This window comes from Haematobia irritans, chromosome 4 (genome assembly GCF_050003625.1).
Source record: "Haematobia irritans isolate KBUSLIRL chromosome 4, ASM5000362v1, whole genome shotgun sequence".
In the NCBI taxonomy this organism is placed as follows: Eukaryota; Metazoa; Arthropoda; class Insecta; order Diptera; family Muscidae; genus Haematobia; species Haematobia irritans.
In genome coordinates this window covers 72,680,926-72,698,721 of record NC_134400.1, presented here as the reverse complement: position 1 = coordinate 72,698,721, position 17,796 = coordinate 72,680,926, and the positions used below count along the sequence as shown (strand labels likewise).

Sequence of the window (17,796 nt, the reverse complement as noted above, 5' to 3'; positions counted from 1 at the left end):
GAAATTTTTTCATTCATTTCGACAAATCTTACACATTTGTGGTAAAACTTTTACTTCATAATTAGAACTGCTTACCTTCGTTTTTAAATACAATTTTATTTATTACTATAAGCAATTTTATCTTCAATAAAATACATGTTTTATTAATATATTGAATATATTTATTAAGAATCAACAGCATCGAATCTCTTTGAAATATTAGTTTATTATTCCACTATTTCCAATTTCCGTGTGATATTATCAACTGTAAAACGCACTTTTTCTTCTTCTTGTACTTTTCACTTTTAATAAGTTGCTGCCTAACGATTTTGTCCTCCTTTTACAATTTCAATACCTACAAATATAAAAAATCATAAAACATTTTTGTTGCAAAAGGTTAGCGTCACTGAATATTACCTGATAATTGAAGATTCCAAAATGAAGACAAATGAAAGGGTTGTTATTCTGCTGGTGTTTTCTTTCTTTATACACTATCACGAACATTGATAGATTTATTTAAAAAAACGAAAATTTTTCTCACTAATTTAAAATAACAAATATTTTATATATTTTATTTGTTATTTATTATATTATTTTACCATATTATTTTTTAACAATCTCTCCGAAACAACGCGATTCCAACTAAAAAAACAACCGACGCGCAAATATATCGATTACACCCACGCGCAAACACATCGATTACGATGACAGGTATCGATTATAGGTAGACAATAGAAATTTAGGAAAATTTCCTATATTCTAAATAGTGTGTTTCCTTAAGTTTTGAAAGGATTGCATACTTCTTAGTACGAATGAACTAAAATATTTTTATATGCCAAGTGTTGTTCGTATGTATGAAAAACTTTCTATTATAAAGGAAGTCGCAATTATCATTTTATAAGAAATTTTACTAATTTTGAGGAAACTTGGTTTTAGTTCGGTTTTTGTTTATTTTTACGAATGCTTTGTTATCGGTGAATAAAATTTTCTTTTTCAGTAGTAAATTCTTATACCCAGCGAAGAAAATAGTATGAGTAAAATTCCATGCCTTATTCTAGTTAATGAACTATTCCTCACTGCTTACAGTTTAGGATTTTTTTACTGAAACGAGTAAATTTTATTATTTTTCACAAAAATTTACCTTAATGGAAATAAAATGGATAAACTATATTGATGAAAATTTTTTCCTTTAGTTTCGAAGGCACTTTTTTCTGGGTGTACAACTGCAAAAGAAGATTATAAATCTGCAACCTGGAACTAAGAATTGAACTTGATATTCTATGCAGGTAATGTTTAACAAAATTAACTTTTAATTTAACAAAATTAAATTCGAATTATTCTGTTTACTTTCAGAATTTAGCTTACAGCCTGCTGATTTATTGGAAATCTAGGGGCATCTACATATTAGAAGGACCATGCTAACATGGTTATTATTATAAGGAAGATAATGATTTATATAATTTATGTAATTGTATTTGTAAGTTATGTTAGAACAAACCACAAATGACAAGAACCAAATTTATTTGTCTATTGCATAATTCAAAAAATAATAAAATATTAAATATGTTTTATAAGAAACACATATTTTCTTTTATTTCAAATAAAATTAAATACGATTTTGGGGTCGCAATATATAAATTTTTTTATTGAAATTTATAGCCAATTTCAATTAATTATTTAATTGAATGAATCAAATAGTTGACTGATTTTTGTCGCGAAATTAATTAAAATTTTAATTGATTCAATTAAAACTGTGATAGAATTTTATGTTAAAAATCAATCACGTTTTTAATTGATTCAATCACACAATTAATTGATTCCGTGACAAAAGTCAATTAAATTTTTAATTGAAAATCGTGTTGGTTTTCAATCAAAATGGGTGATTGATACTATCATTTTCGTGATTGAAGACATTTCAATTAAAAAAATGATTGAATCCGCGATTTTCGTGATTGAAATCAAAAAAAAAATTTTTGTGTGTAGCAGCTAATAACGTGCTTTTTTATAAAACGGATAGAGAAGATGCGCCCAGATTGCCAATAAATCAGTAGCCTAAATTATTTTTACTGAAAGTAGGCTAAATTATTTTTTCTGAAAGTAAACAGAATAATTAGAACTTACTTTCGCCAAAACAAAGGTGATTGAATCAATCACATGTTTAATTAGGAACGAAAAATTTTTCAATCACGTTTGTAATTGAAAATTGTTTCCGAATTGATTAAAAAATTAATGTAATCAATTAATATTTTAATTGGAAACGTAGCAAATATCACTCATTTTTTAATTGATTTTTATTTGGATTTGGAGTAAATAATTTATTGAATCAATTAACATATTAATTGAATCAGTTTCCAAATTCAATTAAGTGTTTAATTGAAAAATTTCGGTGACAATTTTTTGTGTGTAGGTGTATCTACATAATAGAATGAACATGCTGACATTGATTAATTTAATTTTATGTCAAAAACCAATCATTTTTTAATTTATCAATTAAAAATTTAATTGATTTCGTAACAAAAGTCAATTAAATATTTAATTGAAAATCGTGATGGTTTTCAATCAAAATGGGTAATTGATAATATAATTTTCGTGATTGAAGACATTTCAATTAAAAAAATGGTTAAATCCACGATTTTCGTGAAATAATATCACAAAAATATATTTTGGGCGTTATATCATTTTACCTAAATTTGCAATTAACTGAAAATTACAATAATTTTACTGTTTAAAATACTGAGATGGCTCAAGTGATGGGTATATAATGAATAAGATTGTCAATTCACAATCGTACTCAGTCGTTGAAGTTCCAAACCCCATGAATTACGACATAATTTCGGATGCAAATACAGGAAACGAACTTTATGTATATTGGGAAATATACGGATTAATTTGGAAACTCTGTAGAAGCTAAGTATTACGTTGAACACAGACAGCATTGATTGATAACTGATATCTAGTTAAAAAAAAGAAATTCTCGCGATGTTTTCATTTTTTTCATTTATCAGTACTCTGACATTATATATTTTGAATTGTTTTATGGATGAGTATCGATAATACACCAAAGAAGAATATACGAAGCTGTGTGCAATTTGGTAGCTGCAACGAAAAAAATCTCGCGATTGGTACGTCCTTTGGAATATTATTTATAGTATTTATTTATATATTTTGGAATGTCTTATGTAAGTTAATAATTAGCAAACATATTCTCCCATTCATGTTTATTTGCCTATGCTTTGTCTCTCAAAGCGTAAGAGCAGATGAGTATTAAAGTGGTGAATTTCAATAAGAATATGAATTACAATGCGATGCACTAATATATTACAATAAAAGTAACACTAAGAAAAATTCATTCATAAAGAGATAATGAATGAATGGTGTGATGAATTGGGAACTTGAATGAAGCAAGAGTCTAGTGAAAGCAGCCTAGCTAAAAGATTCTCATAGAGAAGTAGCGTAAGCGAAGACTGCCTCTGGATCTTTTATTTGTAACAATTATTTAAAAACTATTTCTATGTAACATAATAAAACGTGAATAAAAGTAAATAATAAAAAACCACTGAAGTTGAATTTAGTATTAATTGGCCGCCCAACGTTCGGCAGAGTAAAAATTAAAATAAATAAAAAATGAAATAAAACACACGTGGAGTTTTGCCTGTCAAAAAATTAAATGAAAACCAAGAACTAATGGAAAATATTAAACAAACGAAAAGCTTCAAATAAATCGAAGATTTAAATTTAAAAAAATGGAAATATTAAAAAAACCGCAAAAAAGTTTTTTGCAACAATCAAAAATTTTAAATTAAAAAAATTGAGTTAACATATTTTTTTTATCCTTTTTTTCAAAAACTGTAATCAAAAATTTTCTCAAATCTAAAATATCGAAATTATTAAATAACTTATAAAAAAAAATTGTGATAACTTATTTTTTTCTAATTTAGTGTAAGTTTTCCAGAATTATTTCAAAATCCGTATTTTTTAATTGAGATTATTTTTCCAAATCTAAAATATATTGATATTTTCCAAACTGAATTTATTAAATTTGTTTTACTAACCTAGTGTAAGTTTTACACGAAGCATCTGAATCTATATAGTTTAATTAATGATTTAAGTAAGTTGAATGATAAAATTTAAACGAAAATGGATGCCACGGCAATACAGGCTATCATTGAGGTAACAATTAGAACGCTACTGAACAAACTAGGCAATTGTATCAACCTACGATTGAGGCATTGGAAAGAAGACTTAATAGAATCGTGACTCCAGTTCAAGTCGAGAGATTTTCTCCGATCGAAATAATCGAGGGTGTGGAGTGTAATGAATCTTTGGATATAGTGAAGTCGATTCCTGAGTTTTGTGGAAATATAGGAAACTATGTTTCTTAGAGGCAAGCTGCTACCACAGCGTATAAGCTTTTTGAGAAATATGAAGGGAGCTCACGGTATTATCAGGCTATAGCCATAATTAGGAATAAGGTTCGACTGACACAGTTTTTAGCTCATATAATACAGTTTTGAACTTTAGAGCCATAATATCCAGGTTAGATTTATCCTATGGAGACAAAGGTCAATTTTCACATTGAAACAGGGTCCAAAATCGATTTCCGAATTTTACGATGAGGTCGTTATGACTAATGATGGAAATTGAGAGCTGATTTGTGCGTTGAGTGAAAAGTATAGGCAAGATGGTCTTCGAGAATTTATATCGGGTCTAAAAACAGCCAATGTGCGATATTTTATTTTCATGTAGACCAACAGACATGCCAAGGAAAGGGCCGAGCCTTTGCACAGGATCTTGAGACAAATCAGTATGGTACAATTTTGCTAGCACATATTGGTCAAATTCTTTAAGAAATCCTCGAAGTAATAATTCTCGACATTACCAGGTCCAGTCTAACGATAGGCAAAATAGACTAATGAGAAATACATACCCTGCGATTGACCATCGCAAAAGAAATCCACAATATGGTACGAATAGGAATTTTGGATATGCTAGTGGACCACAAGCAAGTGGCGGCATTGCCCGCAGTCCACAATATTCCCGAGGGCATTACCATCAACAACCTGAGCTTATGGATGTTGACGAAAGTAATCGATTCGCAAATATGAATAATCCGAAACGACCATATTCTCCGACAGACAGAATTTTAGAAAATTTCAAAGAGTTAATATGATCCGGAAACACGACTTAGATGAATTGGAAACTTATAATGATGAAACGAGTCAAATTTAAATGCGGGACAAGACGAAGACATTGAGATTGAAGATGACATTAATTTTTTAGGGGTAAGCCCTTTCTCCCAATTATAGAAAGGTGTTTGGGTGTTACGATTACAATACGATGTTACGATTTTTAATTGATACCGGCGCTTCAAAAAATTATATAAAAAACCTTCCACTTCTAAAGGGTAAGCGAAGCGTAAAAAGAAAATTTTTGGTAAAATCGGTGCATGGTAGAACATTGATTATGAAGAAATGGGGGGTGGGGAATTTAGAACAATTGACACTGTTGAGGTCGTGGTCATGGCTACTGTGAAATATAATAGATCGATATCTTGGAAACATCTTCTGAAGATTTTGAAAACAAAATTAGAAATATTTTGTTAGCAAAACAAAAAAGGATATGGACTTTCATAATAAGTGTCGATTTAAAAGAACAAGGTGAAAAGGTGTTTGTAAAAGTCAATAGATGTTTAAAAATTAAGTAAAATTTACGAAGAAAAAATTGTTCAGAAAGATCTGGGATCGGCGGTCAGGTTAATAACAAAATAGTTCATAAGGACAATGTAAGGTAACCATTATCGAAAGCCAATTTAATTGTTCAAAACATAAAAGACCCAAATTAAATCATCTCACCCGGCCAGATCTCGCTAAAGACTATGGAAATGTGTAGTGACCAACACTGAAACATATATGTATAGTCAGGCTTGCGAGATGGGTATCTGGCATTTTCTTTTCAGTAACTTAATAATATCAATTCTCTTAATATTCCTGTCCAATAAGCTCGAATAAATATTGTAATATAATATCTAGTTTAAATGATTTGGACATTGAACCATCCTGCATTGATATCAGGCTAACATAAAAATGGCTACGAGGAGCCCGTCGTTAAAAACACTACTAATATTGTCGTTTAGAATTGTTTTTGTGTTCTTGAAACCAGTTTCATATAGTTATCGCAGTAATTGTTGTTGACTATAAACAAGGCATTGTGTGATCGTTCGCCAATCAGGTGAATTCAGCAATGTCTTTATACTCAAAAAAAGTGAACTCTCTATTTCACTAAAGCCAATTTGACTTTATTTTAGTTCATGGAATTATTATGACAGGAGAAAGTTTCCTTTACTCAATTTTTTTTTTGCGTACGTTAATTAAGTGAACTAAATTCCAAGAAAAAAATATACCCAAATTAAGCATAAAGATTTACTAAATTTGTATTTCAAAAAATAGTTCATTATTTCTTTAAATTTGTAAATTTAAATTTTAATGCATCCATCATGAGCTTCATATGTCACTAAAGATATTCTTGCAATTTTTAAATCCAATTTTTTCTTCAAACTACAAATTTATCTTTAACAAGTGAAAAACAATTATATATGTCTAATAAATTTTCTTGAATTTTTCGAAAAATATTTACTTATTTTTGTGATATCGGCGTGATGCCATCGTTTGTAATACTGTTTAGTTAAAATTTTCTAAAAATAATATACTATTTATTTTCTAAAATTAAACAAAATTTTTCTTCCTGGTGGGTTCACTGTTGTTTCAGTGTAGAAATAGATTTCGATTTGTTGGTACTTTAGTGTAGTAAAAACCGAAATCTAATATCTAAAAATAAGTTTAAGGGATTGTAAAGTTATACGAAAAGAAACTTAGTCCTTTTCAAGCGAACGGACGTTTTGTGTTGCTGCTCCCATTAAAACCACCTTTTCTCAAGGACTAAGCGATAAAACATCATATAAGAGTGAAATATAGAAAATATAGTGACTGTGCTTCATCTACGTAATTTGCAAAATAATGAAAACGATCTAAAAACTATTTTATTTTACATAATAAAAATATATGAATTTGTATAAATACGAAGAGTGGGTGAAGATATTATAAACAAAACATACAAGCTATTCGCTGAGAGAGGTTTTGTGAGTAAAACGTCAATATAAACAAGAAAAGGGAAGTTTTATACCATTTCCGAAAAGCTCCTGTTATGAAATACAACATTCTGTTTTCAACACCAACCGTAAAATTCAAATTAAGAAAGCTTTCAATTGAATAACCAAGTGTTACTTAAAAGTTATATACTTGCATCCTAAAAGGATGCAGTAGTTATACCCTTCACCACTACTGTGGTACAGGGTATAATAAGTTTGTGCATTTGTATGTAACGCCAAGAAGGAAAAGTCTGAGACCCATCGTTTAGTATACCGATCGTCTTAGAATTAAATTCTGAGTCGATTTAGCGATGTCCGTCTGTCTGTCTGTCTGTCCGTCTGTCTGTCTGACTGTTGATGTATTTTTGTGTGCAAAGTACAGCTCGCAGTTTTAGTCCGATTGTCCTAAAATTTGGTATAGGGTCCTGTTTCGGCTCAAAGACGATCCCTATTAATTTTGGAAAAAATCGGTTCAGATTTAGATATAGCTGTCATATATATTTTTCACCGATCTGGTCATAATTGGCGTGTATATCAACCGATCTTCCTCAAATTCCGTACATCCGAATATTTTATGAGTCTCGAAAAACTTGCAAAATATCAACCAAATCGGTTCAGATTTAGATATAGCTCCCATATATAGCTTTCGCCCGATTTACACTCATTTGCCCACAGAGGCCAATTTTTTGCTCCGATATAGTTGAAATTTTGCACAGGGAGTAGAATTAGCTTTATAGCTATGCGTGTCAAATTTGGTTGAAATCGGTTCAGATTTAGATATAGCTCCCATATATAGCTTTCGCCCGATTTACACTCAAATGACCACAGAGGCCAATTTTTAACTCCGATTTAGTTGAAATTTTGCACAGGGAGTATAATTAGCATTGTAGCTATGCGTGCCAAATTTGGTTGAAATCGGTTCAGATTTAGATATAGCTCCCATATATAGCTTTCGCCCGATTTACACTCATATGACCACAGAGGCCAATTTTTTGCTCCGATTTAGTTGAAATTTTGCACAGGGAGTAGAATTAGCATTGTAGTTATGCGTGCCAAATTTGGTTGAAATCGGTTCAGATTTAGATATATCTCCCATATATAGCTTTCGCCCGATTTACACTCATATGACCGTAGAGGCCAATTTTTAACTCCGATTTAGTTGAAATTTTACACAGGGAGTAGAATTAGCATTGTAGCTATGCGTGCCAAATTTGGTTGAAATCGGTTCAGATTTAGATATAGCTCCCATATATATGTTTTTCTGATTTCGACAAAAATGGTCAAAATACCAACATTTTCCTTGTAAAATCGCCACTGCTTAGTCGAAAAGTTGTATAAATTACTCTAATTTTCCTAAACTTCTAATGCATATATATCGAGCGATAAATCATAAATAAACTTTTGCGAAGTTTTCTTAAAATTGCTCCAGATTTAAATGTTTCCCATATTTATTTTTTACTAACATTGTGTTCCACCCTAGTGCATTAGCCGACTTAAATTTTGAGTCTATAGATTTTGTAGAAGTCTATCAAATTCTGTCCAGATCGAGTGATATGTAAATGTATGTATTTGGGACAAACCTTTATATATAGCCCCAACACATTTGACGGATGTGATATGGTATCGAAAATTTAGATCTAGAAAGTGGTGCAGGGTATAATATAGTCGGCCCCGCCCGACTTTAGACTTTCCTTACTTGTTTTTAATTCAATTTAGCTGATACACAAACCCAAACTTGTTGAAAGCTTTTTAAATATCCCCAATAAACACAAGCATTGGAGAAATGCTCATATTCAATACATTTTATCAAAAAATTAGCTTAGAATTCAATTTGGGAAATTGTTGAGAAAATCGCGTTCTCAACAAAAAAACAGACATTACCCTCAACAGTAGAATTCAACACGTTAGTAACAATTTCTCAACATAGTAGCAACAACTTTTTAAACTAAATTTAATTTTAATGTTTCAAACCCATTGAGAAAATTTGTTGAAGGCAATCAATATACAAGGCCATTTGAACTAATGTTAAAGGTGAGATTCACTATCAAATTGATATGGCGTTACCTACGAAAAATGCTCATCCTTGTGTTTGTTGGGTCTAGTTGTGTGAATACACATTGAACAAAGTGTTATACTGATCTCTATGTTATTAAACTTATGCTTTAATATTTTCTTTAACTGATATTATTTCTGTGAATGAACTCACATTAAGAAGTGGTTAGTGAATACCACAACCAAGCTAAATATTTTGATCCTAAACGTATGCTTAATACATTTTATTAACTTGTGCATTGCATATCGCATTGAAATATAATTGGATAATCTATAACACCCTGTAGTATCGAATAAACGTTATAGATTACAACATCCGTTATTTAAATATATTGTTACGTTTTTATATTGAGGCGTATTTAATTACCCGATAATTAAAGTTCTTTTCAAATAACGACAATCTACAATTTATTTGTTTAACTGATTGGTTTCACTTATTTGCTCTACGATGTGTACTGTATAAACTTTAACTTACGTCTGACTTTACAGCTCCCTCCGCCAGGGGCTTTTATACCGTGATTTGACGACGTCGAAAATTCTGGATAGTCTGGCCTACAACCATCTAGAACTATCTACGTACAATTTATCTAACACCACCTATTCAACTAGTTCTCTTCATTGCCTACAGCCACCTGGAATGTTATGCTAGTGTCCGGCAGATGTCGCACATAAATTGCTGATTATGTTCCTAGTCTTGCCTACAATTATCTAATCATTTTGTCGTTTCTGTTCATAGTCTTACCTACAAGTATCTAGAACAATCATTTTGTCGTTTCTGTTCAGTCTTGCCTACAATTATCTAGAACAATTACTTTGTCGTTTCTGCCTATCTCGTAATTTAGCTGACAGAGGGTTGTGCTCATATTAGTACAACAATAACAAAACAAAAGGGGTTACTACAATTATTGTGAAACTAAGAACACAAAAGATGTTTAGGAAGGTACTAGAAAATAAAGAAATGATTTTGAATGTGATGACGTAATTTGACCGTTACAATTTAAATTAACGGAAACTAATTTGAATAAACTTAAATCTAGAAATATCACATTCGTAACACTGCCTCCCGCTTAAGCCTGTTCGTTCCGAATAGGGACAGAACCCGTTCCGTATGGAGCCAAACGTTCCAGGTGAACGACTTTCATCTCTGACCTTGGGCTGTCGTCCTTTTGAATGCGGTATACAACATCATTGATCTTCTTGATGACTTTATATGGGCCTTCCCACTGCGTTTGTAGCTTAGGACATAATCCTTTCTTTCGTTGCGGGTTGAATAGCAGAACCAGTTGTCCTTCTTAAAGCCCTCAGTGTTCGCTGCACGATCATATCTCGCCTTCATCCTGTTGCTGACCATTTTTATTTTGTTTCGCACTAATTCGTGAACTTTACCAAATGTGTTGGTATGTCGTTACTGGTTTCTTCCATGGCGAGCTCATTGGGTGTAGCGCCGAATATCAAATCTCCGGGCAACTTCAATTCCGTTCCGAATAGGACCTTGGCCGGTGTTCGTGACGTAGAATCATGTATGGCTGATCAATACGACAGCAAAAACTTTGGTATATGCTCGTCCCAGTCTCGTTGGCCGTTATCTACCTTTCGAAGATGTTCTTCCAGAGTGCGATTAAACCTTTCTACCATGCCATCAGACTGTGGATGCAATGGCGTAGTCCTTGTTTTCTTGATACCAAGGGAGTCACACATCTCTTGGAATATGGCCGTAGCGACATATTCAGTTCTTGTCGACTACGTCTACAATCGTCTTCGCTTGGTTTGGTTTGGAATGGCATAAATTTGCTGAAGTAATCCATGACCACAAGGACATTGAGCACACACATTTTTGTTTAGTCCCGTTCACGCACATTCACGAGATTTCGTTTAAATTTCATTCACAACTTCGCGTGTCTCACGAAAATGTGTTTTTTTTTTGTCAATTTAATTGGCAGTGTAAAAAACCAAAGTATAATAAAACGCCAATATTCGTGCTAATCCACTAGTAATCCACTTGGCCAAGAAGGTCGATATCTACAGCTTCCTCCCTTTTTACGATTCCTTCCAAATATTTTTCATTCAACTTGAAGAAAATACTTGTAGCTTTCGATACCGTTACAGTTTTATGAACAAAAACAACGCTGACAGTGAGTCTCAAAAAACAAAAAGTTGCCACAGGCAACTTTATTTAAAGGAGTTTCCTTTTATTTAAAGGAGTTTGAGTAAGCTTTGAAGCTATATACAATAAAAAGAGTTGTCATTTGTTGCATTAAATTGTTGAGACTGTTAAGCATAACATGGGGAGATTGATGTTTGGGGAGATTGCCATACAGAAATTTGTAGCTGATTACACTAGTTTACACTCAAAATGTACACTTGATGAAAAGCAACTTTTCTTATATTTTGAGCTGCTGAATTCGAAAAAAATGTTTACAAATTTTTTATGGAACAGTTTTTGAGATATCCCGTTATTTTTAAATTTTCGCTCTTTTTTCACTAAACACAATATATCTCGAGTTAGAAATGTTCGATTATAACGTAGTTGATACTTAAATGAAAGGTAATAAGATGACGAATAATCGTGTGTAATTGGATCTGTGATAAATTAAGTGCTTCAAAAAATATCAATGCAAAAAATCAAAATTTTGAAAAAATCGTATAAAATAGACGATACTCTAACGTAAGTAATAGCCGAGAGAAATTTTTGTATGGGTGATTGGCTCATATTTGAATGATTTCACATCATTCAATTACTTATAACTTTGTCATTTTTCGGTCGTTTTTCTTCTAGTAGGTCTTATTTTTTTCTTCTGGTCGGTAAGTATTTTCAGTATTTTTGTTATCTAGCTTTTCTACAACTTTTTTATACGTGTCATGAGTCTTTGACATTATTTTGAATTGTTCATTTCGCAGAATTTATCAACAAAGATAGGTGGATGTTTCATATTTCGATCGCAAGTATCAGTATTAGTAATGTCTTCAGTTTGAGAAGGCGCAAATCGATTAGACTGCGTGTTCGAAGTAGGTTCATTGCTAAGCCAATATTTATTTCTTTGTTAGCACTTGGAATATTAGGACTATTTCTGGGGCGATTTTTACGTTTATCAATTTGCCACTCATTATTAGGAGTTGTATTCTGGGTTGTTGTTTGATTACAGTCTGTTGGGGTTATATCAAAGCGTCCAACTTCCCTGTTGAGTTCGTCCTCATCAGTTTCAAATGATTGATTGTTCAGTTTCGACTTCAAGAAATTGATATCTCTTTGCAGTTGCAAGCATAGTATCTCATACTTTTCGTTTTTTTCTGCAACGAATACTTCAAGCACACGCCACACAATTCGAGTAGTAACTTCAGTGTCCATTTCTCAAACGAGTGAAATAGAAACCTTGCACATTGTGAACCAAAACAAATAGAACCCAGTAAAGCAAGCACCCAACAATGTTTTGAAGTATTCGAATGTAATCGGAATTCCAAATCCATTCGTTTTATAATTTCTATTTCTGTGTAGATGAAGTTATTTCGTTTTCTCGACTATAAGAGTATGCTACACACACATACACACCATCCCTATTTTGTTTATTGTTGGCACATACAATAAAAAGCACAGACCCGCTCACAGCCTGCATTCATTGACTTCTACCAATCAACTGATCGACGATTGTGTTTGTCTTTGGTTTGATAGTTACTTCGTGTCTCATACGAAGTTTCGTCGTTGCTAAAGCAAAGTATTCTATCTTCACTAAAAATGTTTTGATTTACTCGTTTCGTGACGATTACTTCAAAACCAAAATATTGAAAACAACTGTAAAACGATTCCTTTTGAATGTGATGGCTCTGCAATGCTTGACACTATAATCGTTCTACAGTGGTTTTGTTTTATTCATTAATCGAAGTATTCGATTACTTCGAATAGGATTGTGCCTTTGATACGTATTATGAGTACGCACCATCATTACACTGCATTACCGACACCTTATGTTGTATAGTACTATTTGGAGCAACTCTGTTGATCTCAATCACTATTTGAGACAAAAAAATATTCAGCAGCAAAAGTGATTTTGCCGTGACTATCTGGCTTTGAGTGTTTTTTAAATGGTTTTCTTTTAAGATTCCTGAAATCTTAAATGTGGTAATTAAAAATGTTACACTTACTCAGTGTTGCAAGTGACATTTTTCAATGAGAGGATGTTGTTGATATGGTAACTTTAACCCAATCAGATGGCCAAATTCGATGTAAACAAACGAAATTTTAGTTCTTCCTGGGAGCTACTATAAACACATCCGTCACAGTAAGAGGTATAAAATTTTTTTATTGTTATTAATTGAACAAAAACTTAAAAAAATCACGTCTAATATTTGATTTGTAAAGTCTACAAATTTATCACACCCAGTAAAGAAATTTTAATTCGATTATAACCCAAAAAAAAAAAAAACAACGTTTGGCAAATGCAAAAAAACACAAAAAAGCTCACATCGAGGCGCCTTGAATTTGAGAGTGGAAGTATTTTGAACCCACTGTTCAACAATGTAAAGTCACCAAGACAACTTTACATGTAATACATATGAATTCTCTTAAGTTTAAGTTTAGTACTTTTTTATGTTACTTTTACTAATACATTTACACATAAATATGTATTTCTCGAAGAAAAGTATTTAACGCTTGGAGCGTTTGTAACCGCCATATTTAATTTAGTTCTAATATAGTACTCAATAAAGCAAGAAGCTTTAAATTGTTCTTCCCAAGGAAACCTTTGAAAGTGTTTTATTTCTTTCGGAAATCATCTTTAAACCCCATGAATTCTGGGACCCATATACCAGAATTCTTCTTGGTCCTTCTCATAATCTTAGCGGAGTCTAGGATTGGGTGGAATCAGTGGACGTGTCCAGATCGTCAACTGCCCAAAAGGAAAAGCCTATGTGACTTGATGGTTCCTGGTCACCGCTCTGATAGACGTCAGTAACAACAACAACGACAGTACCGACCCTCACTGCAGTCGGTCCTACACACCTGGGTCGACACAAGGAATTCCACCTTGTCCAAGGACTGCAACCCCCCCCCCCCCATGGGAACACAAGTATGTATGAAAATCCCTTCCCCATCCCTTTCCCAAATCCTATCCCACATCCCATCCTTTTCCCCATCCCTTTTTCCTTCCTGGGCAGAGTCTGCCAGCCAGTCTGCTCAGAATTCTTCTCCTTTGTGCTGGCGACATTGAAAGCAATCCAGGACCAGTGAAGTATGTGTGTCCAGTCTGTTCGCGGCAGGTCACGCGCGGAGGTTACTCCGTGATGTGCAGCGAGTGTCACAACTGGGTACACCTGCGTTGCTCGGGACTCAAGAATGTAGGAGATTACAATCCTACATTCAACCTGTGTCACACCTGTGTGCGCCTGCCCCCCCTGTAGTCACAACGCCGAGACCTTCTCACGTTGTGACTGCAGATCCCACATCACAAGTCATGACCCATCCCACACATCTACACACACAACAACTCTTTCAGATATACCAAATCCGAGTCCGTCCGTAAACAAGAGTATATCTGGTCCAGAGACATATCAGTCTTGCAGAAAGAGACTCACCAGGGCAGCTAAACCGGTTAGGTGTTCCATCTGCAAGACCTCGACACACCTGAGATGCTCAAGTCTCAGGAATTCGGACCAATATACCCCTGACTTTGTTGGTACCTGCTGCCGGAGAATCCAACAAATTCAGCAACACCATACAACACGCAATAGCCATCAGTGTCGACAGACGGTAATTGACTCTTCCTTGTCAGCACAATGATACAGACTGACCCGTCCACTGCGAGGAACCAGTTGAGTGGCCTCAAGATCCTGCAGTGGAATTGCAATGGACTGACAAGGAAGATCACTGAAATCACGGATTTCATGGACAAGGTGTATTCTCATATCTGCGCTCCAGGAGACCAAGCTCTCCAGCAGGAATGGTCTCAGTAGATCATCCTGCTACTCTGTCATTAGACAAGACAGAGAACGGAATGCCGGAGGGGGAATAGCCTTCATTGTCCATGATTCCGTGAGATACAGACCCATGCCACTGACCACGACAGATCCCCATTTGGAGATACAGGGGATAACTGTCATGGTGGGGGAAGAAGATATATGTATTCTAAACGTATATATTCCACCCGATTCTGCTTGCCAGACAGGATACAAGCCAATGCTGAGGCCCCACCTCAACACTGCGCATACCATCCTGTTAGGCGACCTGAATGCACACCATGACAGCTGGTACTCAGAGCTTGGATGTGATGCCAGAGGAGAATTTATTGCGGATCAGGTGGATACACAGTTTTCTGTGTATTAAATGAGGACCACCCGACTCGCATAACGGCCACATGCCGAAGCTCCCCTGACGTCACCATGGTTAGCTCTGACCTCGTGACTCCGACCTCATGGCATGTAGACATAGCCATGAACTCCGACCACCACCCGATCACAGTGAACATTGACCTTGGGACTGACACCGTAATTCCAGAGAAGAGAACGTTTATGAACTTTGGTAAAGCTAATTGGGAGCGAGGTAAAACGCTAACCGAGTACGAGTTTGCCACTGCCCCCCTACCAACGTCAGCGCCGGCTGGAGAGAAATTCTTCAGGGATGTCTTGAAGAGGGCGTGTAAAAGATGCATACCAGCGGGCCGGATCCCCGACATCCGTCCGAATTTCCCCATGGAGGCATCAAGGTTGACAGATAAGAGGGACGAGATCCGGAAAGTATATCCAGCTGACCCCAGGATCCCGAGTCTCGCTAAGGAGATCGACCGACTTGTAGCCACCCATAAGCGAGAAAAGTGGCGCAAGCACTTGGAGCAGTCTGATATTGGATCCAAACGGCTGTGGTCTACAATCAGGAATCTCTCGAACCCCAAACGTAGAGATAACATCTCCATATCGTTTGGGGGGGCAAACTCCGAAAGATGACACACGTGTACCAAACGCTTTCTGCAGACAATTTGTCGAGCACCCCCATACAGTTGACCGTGCAAGCAGGAAGCAAAGGCGAGTCTTCCGTGCACTCAGACAGGACAACCCCCTATGGTCATCAGTCAGGAGAATTTTCTCCGGGCGATAAAGGCCGCCAAGAGCTCCACAGCAATTGGGTCAGATGGCCTGGCTGCGAGGATGTTGAAACACATTGGAGAGAATCGTGTTAGATATCTGACCCACACATTCAATGTCTGTCTCAACACCATCGAAATACCGGACATCTGGAAAATAGGAAAGGTTGTTCCCGTTCTGAAACCGGGACACCTTGGAGACTCACAGAACACCTAATGTTGGCAGAACATCAGCATGGTTTCCGCTCGGGCAAGAGCACAACCACTGCGTTGTGTGAATTAACAGCCAACATAGCAGAGGGACTGAACAGTAAGAGGCCGCATAAACGTTCGATTTTCGAGGCATTGGACTTGTCTAAAACGTTTGATACGGTGAGTCGCACCACGCTCTTGGGAGATATTTTGGGAACCACCCTTCCCTCTAATCTTAAGAGATGGATGGCGAACTATATGGCTGGCAGACAGTCCTATGTGGAATTCAGAGGGAAAAGATCAGCACCCAGGAGGAACAAACAGGGCGTACCTCAAGGCGGTGTATTGTCCCCCCCTCCTTTTCATTTTTTACGTGGCTGGAGCTCCCCAACCACCACCAGATGTCCACCTGATAACCTATGCGGACGACTGTTCCATAGTGACTACAGGTAGGGACATAAGGGAGCTTGAGGTGAGGAACAGAACAGCATCTGCAACATGGGGCCAAAATGCTATCGGTGAGGCAACACTGTACCCTCCTCACCCAACAGCACCTGATAAAGTGCAAGAGTGTGAACCACCCAAACCATGCCACATCCAGGAGGGCAACGACCGAAAGGGGCAGGCCCATTCGGTTCGATTTCAGGAAGGACATAAGGTCAATTGAACATGTGATCGGCGATGACAGTGATGCGGGAATAAGGACGGCACTGAGGGCAGGGCACACGGCATTGGTTCAGAATGCAATTAACTCCTACCAGTGCAGTGTTGTACTGGGGGGAGACCACCACCAGTCAGTGACGATGAGAGACGGCTTCCTAGAGAAACCAGGTCGGTGCTATCCCAGCTAAAATCGGGGATCTCCAGGTACCTAAATAGTTACCTCTCCCTTCTGAACCCAGCAATTCAGGATGTCTGCCCGAATTGTGGACATTCGCCTCATATCACGAGGCATCTCTTTGAGTGTCCTGCTAAGCCGACGGACCTGACACCAACTTCATTCTGGACACACCCAGTAGAGGCAGCTCGCTTCCTCGAGCTGGATGTTGACGCTTAGATGTCTAATCCCTAGTAATTGTTTGTTTTGTCTTTCCTTTGTTTTGTCTACTTTTTTCTTTCATACAAAATTCCCAGGGGCTACAACATCAACAACGACAGCACGTTGGATAAGCCGATAGAAGAAATTTCCAGACATTTGCTATTAAAGAAGAAAAGAAAAGACATACATCACCACGAGAGAACAGTTGCAAATCCAAAGAAAAGAGGAAAGTGCAAAGGAGTTCCAACAGGTATGAACAGAGGGGAGAGTACAGGTATGTACAATGAGAACTTGCATTGAATTTTTTTCATCAAACGGAAGAA

At 35.6% G+C, this 17,796-nt stretch overlaps 1 protein-coding gene across 1 annotated transcript in view; it reads right to left on the bottom strand.

Annotated features, from left to right (window-relative positions):
• Positions 1 to 17,796, bottom strand: part of DIP2 (disco-interacting protein 2) — a 635,079-nt gene that overhangs the window by 535,648 nt on the left and 81,635 nt on the right.